Source organism: Myodes glareolus, chromosome 8 (assembly GCF_982192425.1).
Source record: "Myodes glareolus chromosome 8, mMyoGla1.1, whole genome shotgun sequence".
NCBI classification, from domain to species: domain Eukaryota; kingdom Metazoa; phylum Chordata; class Mammalia; order Rodentia; family Cricetidae; genus Myodes; species Myodes glareolus.
This window is the reverse complement of record NC_142033.1, coordinates 90015776-90024295: the sequence shown is the minus strand read 5'-3', so window position 1 is coordinate 90024295 and position 8520 is coordinate 90015776. Positions and strand designations below refer to the sequence as shown.

At 49.0% G+C, this 8520-nt stretch overlaps 1 long non-coding RNA gene and 1 pseudogene across 1 annotated transcript; one reads left to right on the top strand and one right to left on the bottom strand.

The window, feature by feature from the left end:
- Window positions 1-275: 275 nt before the first annotated feature.
- LOC125401279 (uncharacterized) lies at window positions 276-7633 on the bottom strand. The gene is made up of 3 exons (XR_007232300.3): window positions 7423-7633; window positions 5451-5504; window positions 276-963 (listed from the first exon to the last, which is right to left on the bottom strand). It is a non-coding gene; the product is annotated as an uncharacterized LOC125401279 (long non-coding RNA).
- Window positions 989-1403, top strand: LOC125401278 (large ribosomal subunit protein eL33 pseudogene; annotated as a pseudogene).
- Window positions 7634-8520: the final 887 nt, after the last annotated feature.

The window sequence follows — 8520 nt, the reverse complement described above, 5'->3', positions numbered from 1 at the left end:
CTCACAGCGGTCCTCAACCATTGGCTGTTCTCTCTAGCTATTGGTGTGTTCCTATTATCCTGAGGTTTCACTGTCAGTGGCTACAGTGTGTTCCTCTTATCCTGTGAGGCCGTCAGTGGCTACAGTGTGTTCCTATTACCCTGTGGGGTTTCACTGTCAGTGGCTACAGTGTGTTCCTATTATCCTGAGGTTTCACCGTCAGTGGCTACAGTGTGTTCCTATTACCCTGTGGGGTTTCAGCTTCACCGGCAGTGTTATCATATTTGTTGATCCAGTCCAGGTTTTATCAACCTTAGTATTTATTTATATCTCGGGCTAGATACAATGTTTATCCCAGGGGACTTTACCTCTCTGAAGAAGACTTGACACAATTTTAGCTTCCACCCGTTAGCTGACAATAGTAAGCACACACATGCACACACGCGTATCCTCTCACGGTTTATAGAAGGTGGAAACGTTTCAGATATTTTCAAATGTCCTCCGGGCACTCGTGTTAGTTCAGTCATTTGTTGTGCCTATTCTTTCTTTGTGCTCTTTGCTTATTCTTATTTATTCTGTCAACTTAGAGTTTCTTAAATTTTGTGAAAATATAATTATGTCATTCCCCTTCTCTTTCCTCCCTCCAACCTCTCTCATGTCCTCTCCCTCCAACCCTTCCCACAACCCCTTACTCTCTCAGATTCACAGTTTTGTTTTCTTTACTATTGTCACACACATATGTGTGTAAGCATGTAAATACAACCTGCTCAGTCCCTTTACTGTTGTTGGTATGTATAGGATTTCAGGCTGGACGGTATGGTATCGGATCATCAGCTGGGGGTTCATCCCTGGGGAAGACCAAGTCACTCTCTCAGCAGCCATTGTGGTCTGGCCTCAAACTTGCAATGCCCCTTCTTCAGCTCCTGCTGGTCTCTCAGACGAGACACTGGCTCTTGTCTCTTTCACACGTAGTGTCCCTGGTACCTGGAACAAAAGGCAGAATGCTGCTCTTTCGGCCATCTTGGCGCCTGTAGAGGCCTGCTGGGAACAGGACTTCTAGAAGACACTATGTCTGGAAGGCTGTGGTGCAAGGCCACGTTTGCTGGCTATAAGCGAGGTCTCCAGAACCAGAGAGAGCACACGGCTCTTCTTAAAATTGAAGGCGTTTATGCCCGAGATGAAACTGAATTCTATTTGGGCAAGAGATGCGCTTACGTGTATAAAGCGAAAAACAACACAGTGACACCTGGAGGCAAACCAAACAAAACCAGAGTGATCTGGGGGAAAGTCACTCGGGCCCATGGGAACAGCGGCATGGTCCGTGCCAAATTCCGAAGCAACCTTCCTGCAAAGGCCATTGGACACAGAATCCGTGTGATGCTGTACCCATCCCGGATTTAATGAAAAGTAAATAAATAAAAGTAGATTTGTAAAAAAAAAAAAAAAAAAAAAGGCAGAATGTTTACTTGCCCGTCAGAGACCAGTACCCTTGCTCATGTCTTCATATGTAGCCTGCACAGAGAATGTCTCTGTCAGTCTCGCTAACGGGACGGATGAGTGACTGTTTCTTTGCCCCCCCCCCCCCCCCCATCCACAGTCAGTTGTATCAGAGAAGACATGAGTGAAGAGTCGGGTGGGAGGTGCTGGACAGTGAAGTCCCCGATGCCAAGACCCACTAGGGGATCAGGAAGTCTCGCGGTATTTGTGAGGGAGGGAGGTGAGGGGCATCATAGGAACGGTGTGGCCGAGAATAACCAATCAAATTTATCCTCTGCCCTGACGACAGAGTACTACTCTATAAGCCCAGCTCTTACTAGAGTAAAACAGCAGCCAATCGGAACTGTTTTCATTCATTTGCACGGTGGCAACCAAAACCAGAAAGAACACAGGTCCTGAAAACAGGCCTGAGCATAGCACTCCTGTAGCATGCTTAATGTATTTGTCCTTTGTCACCAGGACCTCAGCTCACCGTAATGCTGACTGTCTGCTCTATACCAGGTGCAGAAGTAGCGATTTCCGCTGTAGCCTGTACCACAGTCACAGCTGCTGGCCAGTGTGCAGTTAGCTCCTAAGACAAAAGGGGATGTCTGGGGGAGAACCAACGGTCCTCGGTGGGAAAGCGGGCTGAGTCGTACTGAAAGCACAAGTCCTAGAGCCTGACAGCTTATGCCAAGTTCCTACTCTAGCCACTTCCAGGTACTTAACCTCTCGAGGCCTCTCTCTCTTCATTAGGCACCCTCCTCTCAGGGCTCTGGCAGAACGCAACGTGTTTAAACTGTGCCGAGACTATAAACAGGCAGGACGTGGCAGGCTCTACGCAGCCGCTCATCTTTTGGCCTTGGGCAGACCCAGATACTCTTTCTACCTGGGGTAAAGTAAACTATCCTCTGAGACCCAAAACAGACTGTTTGAGGCTCCCACAAGGGTCTAGAAAGTCCTGGCAGGAACCTCCTCTTGAACCCACAGGGCCCCCTGGGGTCTCCTCAGACAGATTTCCCCAGTTTTTTTCTTTGAGAGAGTTGAAGAGAGGAAAGCAAAATGAAATAACTCTGCTGGAGGCAGGGCTGCATGCCAGAGAATGTGTTGGCATCATGAGCCCAGGGGAGCCCATGAGTCCTGTGACTTTCAGGAGCTATGGTGACCAGAGTCACTCACGTTGACTCAGGGGGCGCGGAGAGGATGCTCCTCCATCAGGTAGAGCACTTGCTGCTCTTGCAGGGAACCCAGGCTCAATTTCCAGTGCCCACAAGATGGCTCACAACCTTCTGTAACTCCAGTTCCAAGGGATCTGATGCCCTCTTTTGAACGCCATGGGCATGCACGTAGGGCACATATGCACAGCAGGCAAAACACGCAGACACATGAAACATATTTTTTAAAGAAAGTCATGGAATCGAGACAAAGCATTGACTGGAAGTCCTGCGGAGGATTTTGTGTGTGTGTGTGTGTGTGTGTGCACGGGCGACAAGGACAGGGATGAATGGCATCTTCTGCACACTTAATGACAGACACAGTGTGTCTGGCTCACATGTAGTCGCACGTCCATTCACACTGCCAAGCAGGTCTTCACCACTTCTCTTACTAGCTCTAGGTCAGTGCGTTTCTGCTCTAAAGGCAGAGGGAGTGCCCTCCTGTCTGCCATGCCTTGCTTTGGTGGGTTTAACTGGCAATAGGAAACATGCAGAAACCACCAGGTGTGTGTGTGTGTGTGTGTGTGTGTGTGTGTTTGTGTGTGTGCAAACTCTCATCTTGGTTGTCAGGGTCTGTCAGAGGGAGTGGGGCTGTGGAGCATGGTGTCCAGCCTGCAGCCCCAGATGCTTATATACCTGCTACAAATAAGAGGGGGGGGAGGGGGAAGGGAAGGGAGAGAGGAAGTGAGAAGGGGAGAGGGAGAGAGAGGGAGAGGGTAAGAAGGGAGAGGGAGAAAGACAAACGGAGGAAGAAAGGGGAGGGGGAAAGGAAGAAGGAGAGGGAGAAAGAGACCCCAGTATCTAAAGAGCACAAGCTACTCTCTGCAGGTTCTGCAGGGCCTGTGTGGGAGCCTGGGGTACTGGGCAGACACTGCTCTCTCTGGTCTTAGCTGCTTTCCAGGGGTACAAGCCAAGCCAGAGAGTTGACGACTTCTTTCTGAGATCCTTCTAATAAGGGAAGACAGTGTGCTCCGTGGATTTTGTTTCCAAAATACTCTTTGTCTAGACTGCCTCTCACTTCTTGCTCAGACTTTACAGCCCTTCTCAAGGTGTCTCTGGACATCAACACCTGCTCCATGCAAGAATGCTTGCAACAGCCTAGACCATCTTCCCTCCCAATGTTCTTACCAGGGTGCTACAGACACAGTGCCCGTCTACAGCATCTCTGGTGCCATGGAGATTCCTCCTGTCTTTTCCTGTCACTCATTGCTGATGGACACTGATTTACCAAGTATGTGTCCGGAAAGTGTGATGGGGTGGGGTCTGGGATGGGGTGGGGTTTGTTTGGTCTTCAACAGCAGGAATTTGGAACTCTGGAATTACGATGCACACCGTGAGCTCACACTGTGAGTCTTCTTCACAAGGGGGTTCAGAGTGCCTATTTCTTCAGCTGCTTTGCCGTGAACCCTTAGAGCATTTTCTGTGGCTGGTGATCCACGGAACAGAGTTCAGAAACATTATCCTGAAGACTCCTCGAGAACAAATATATAGGCGTCTTGGCCTGCTGTGGCCATCCTTCATCTGTGGCTTTCTCCTGGCCCTTTTACTCATTGTGGCTCCCCCGGGGCTCTGGAACCCAGGACAGACACTTATGTATCTGTCTGTGATTGTCGGTCAATGTTTTCTTTTCAGTCCGTGACGGCTGGCAGTATCTGTTGTTTGCTGACCACCAAATTCCAGTGTGAACTCCACACTTAAAGTAGACACTCAGTACACAGTGCGAGAACAGGGAAGAGGAGGGTAGTCCTGTAGCTCACACATCGGCAAAGGTCTAAGGATGTGCGAGTATTGCATTTAATCATTTAACCCTCACAGCAGTCCGTGGGATAGGTGACAGACAGCATCTCTGTTTTATACTTGTGATCCCATAACTGGTAAGGGACAGGGTTCAAAACCATGGAATCTGGTGCCAGAACCTAACTTACTAACAGCTTGTTTTGTTTTTTTTTCTGGCCTAAATGATTTCCCGACGCCTTAATAAATTCACAAATAAATTCATTTGATCCTAGCAAGCTCTGAGGTCATGCTTTATGCTTCTGCCATGAGTTAGGTTTAACTTGGCAGGGTATTGGACAATTTCCTTGACAAAATATTCTATTTGCCAAGTAGCCACCTACATCAATTGAAACCCGAGTTTTACAAAGCCTGTGCGTATCTAGTTGGTGGCAGATCGACCAGCACACATCCCGGTCCAGGGGTGGAAAGCCCTGGTCTACCAGCAGTTAACATGTTCACTCTTCTCAGTGGCTCCGCTCTCTTTTATGGACTATATTGATAAAGTTTGCCTGCTAATACCCTGAGAACAGCGTGCCTTCCTGGTCTTTGGTCAGAGCACTGAGATGCCCATCTCAGAAGAACAAGGCCATGCTTGAGCTGGAGGTTTGGTTTCTTTACAGCCGTGCCCTTGACTCTGCTGTATACAACAGAGTTCCCCTCACCCCCTCGCAGGGCAGACAGTGGGAGTGTTAATCAAGCGCTGTCTTGGGACATCTGATCCAAAATAGAATTGGAAACAATTTACAGATGGCATCCTAAGATTTTGCTCGGCTCCTTTGCCAGGGGCAGTCCATACCCAAGCCAGGTGCCACCAGGGAACTTGTGGTGTAGATGGAGGCCTGGGCACTTGGGATATTCGAACTCAGGCTTCTGCTTTCCCTACCATCTCTGAAGGTGGAAGCTCATAGGGCATGATGAGTCTTTTCCACTTAGTCTCACACCACCCGCTTCCCAGACCCACTTATACCTCTCTGCCCCAACTTCCCCTTCCCAGACCACTTATACCTCTCTGTCCCAGTTGTAGGTAGAGCTGGTCCTTGGAAGTCACTGAAGCGGGCACTGCAGAAGACAGGAGAACAATGTGTGGGGCAATATTATACAGACCACATATTTCTACATTGTATGGCGGCCAGGCTCTCTAGCCATAGTTCGCACCTGAGGTGGTCACAGAGCCTTCTAGATGGGCTGTCGCTACCCTAAATGATAGGGTCGGAATATGATATCATTCAGCTCCGTTCTTTGTGATTTTGGAGATCACCTGGGAAGAGGTGTTAATCCAAGCTCCCTGACAGAGCAGCCATAGTTGCAGACTTGACTTTAGTCCTGCTACCCCGGAAACAGAATGCTAGTGAACCTCCCCCTCAGTTGACCTTTGGCTACAAAAGCTGTTTTGAGAATAAACACAGGTTATTGTCAGGATTTGAATGTACCCTGAGACTCCCTCCAATTGCTGTGTGAACTGTGTCTCAATTATTCCCACGCCTCCATGCCGGTCCAGAGAGATAGTTTATGTTGGGGTTGGACCCCGACAGCAATGATCTTGACTTTATTATTTTTTTTAAGATTTATTTATTTATTATGTCTACAGTATTTTGTCTGCACGTGTGACTACTCGCCAGAAGAGGGCACCAGATCTCATTACAGATGGCTGTGCATCACCCTATGGTTGCTGGGAATGGAACTCAGGACCTCTGAAGAGCAGCCAGTGCACTTAACCGCTGTGCCATCTCTCCAGGCCCCTTGGTTTTATTTCTTCCTTCTTCCAAAGTCCCTGGTTGTGGCTGGGGCCTTCTGAGGTCATAGTTTCTGTTTGATCCCCAATACCACATAAACTATGCATAGTGGTGTAACCTGTTACCCCAGCATTTGTGAAGTGGAGGTGAGGGGACTCAGAAGATCATTGCTGGCATCAGCTGCATAGCAAGTTCAAGAACACAGGGGACTGCTTTCCATAGCAGGGCATAGTTAAAAAGCATATGCACTTGCATGTATATTTTTATGTATGTATATGAGGCAGGTGTGCGCATGTGCGTGTGTGTAGTGTGTGTGTGCGCGTGTGTGTGTGTACGTGTGTGTGTGTGTGTGTGTGTGTGCGCGTGTTGGGATGAGAACACCTATTCAGGCTCCTTAGAACTCTCCCTCCCTCCCCCATCAGATGTCATGTCGAAGGGGATAATGAAGGAGAGCTTGTGATTGGCAGGAGACAGGCTGCTGAGAATTCACTCGGGTCTTTACAATCCAACTCTATAGTCATGGGCTGTTTCACTATGTGGATGCATTGGGGGGGTGCGCCCTTAGAGAGTTTCATCACTGCACTAACATCACAGAAGGTACTTGCAGTAAGGGCATCACTATGGCGTCACTAGGCAAAGGAACCTCCCAGGGCCACCATGGTCCTGTGGTTCCTGGTTGACCGAACACTGCTCTGCAGCACACAGCTGTGCCCACACCCAGATGATAAGCCTTCCGCCTCCCCAGAATGACAAGTCCAGAAGGCACTATCATTAACACTAAGAAAGGAAGGGAAAAGGGAGGGGCCGGCAAAGGACTCTCAGTTTCTATGCTGTAGATATCTGCATTCTTTGAATTTTTAAGCCGGAATTCACCCGTATACTCACTTATAGCTATTTTATCACACAAAAGTTAATCGAGGAATTCAACAGAACATATCTTTTGACTCTGACACAGAGCACTGTCCTACACTTAATCTCCTTTATCTTATGATATAGGCAGCCTAACTAACTGCCTGTCCAGCTGGACCTGCCCTCACCTGCTGCCTGCTGTGCCCTGGATATGGAGGTGAGGCTAAGAGGAAACGAAGCTTTCTGCTTGGTGTGAATGGAACCCAGGAAAGACGGAAAACAGGAAAGGAAACCAGCGGGCTGAGGAAAACAAGCAGAATCATCCAAGCGAAAGACTGCCTCAGACAAATGTCCCTGCTATAGCTGGATGATGCTAAAAAGACCGTCAGAGGTACCTGGGTGAGCTGGAATGACCATAAACGTTTTCATCTGGTTCTGCACACCGAGACAGGCCACCCAATACCGCAGCTCAGCCCAAACGACTTCAGTGGTAACCAGATGAATCCTCAGGCCGGAGGAGGCTGGAAGAGGTCACTTCAGTGTGTGCCCAGACTGGAGAAGAAAATCACTGTCCTTATGGGACGTGACCCAGTCTTGGAAGAAATTATATGGCTAGATCAAAGCAGCTTCCCCAGCTCCACCCCCAAGTCAGCAAGAGACAGAACCATGTGCCAAAGTCCAGGACACCAGCAGTCCCATGAGTCAGCGTGTGGAAAGTCATATTCATGCCTCTTAGAAGGAAACAACTGCCCACCCCTCTCTCCCGCTGTAAAACTGGGTCCATCTGGCAGGGAAGCAGCTGAAGAAATGAGAGTGCCCTAGAACATTCCTTCTCCCCCAGGGCCTCTGGAAAACGGGTGGGGAGGAGTGAGAAGGGGTGGGGAGGGGGGCTGCAAGTTGTCATTTTCTCCAGTTGGTCACCTCAGGAGATGGCTCCACATGCTCACCAGGTGAGGCAGAGGCCTTAGAAGAGGGCAAAGGCCTCGAGGGATCCGGGAGATTCAGAGAAGTGTGACAATACACTTCCTCTAGCCGAAGGCTGGAGCACAGTGGCTGGCCAGTCTCCACACATCTTTGCAAGGTGTGAACAGGACATTCCTGAAGCTGGCCCCGGGATTAGAACTCTGACCAGGAGAGCAGTGCAGAGGCAAGTGCTGCCATGTCTGGGAGGACCTGAATGAAGACAGGAGTGTGACACGTGCCATCCCTAGGAGGCAGCTCACAGGGGAAAAGGTCAGCTTTGGGCCAGGGCAGAGCAGAACTTAAGGGAACGCCAGAGCCTTAACAGTTCTTAACGGTTAACAGTTGCTATCTCTTGATATGCGACCACCCTAAATATTTAGTCAACACAAACGCTACCAGAGTTATAATAAATTGAGTTTGGGGGCAAATCAAACATTGGAACCTAAAATAATGTTGTCAGCTTTAACCCATTCTTCCATTTTCATTTATTTGAATGCGTTAGAAAAAACTGCTTGTTAAAGAACCACGGG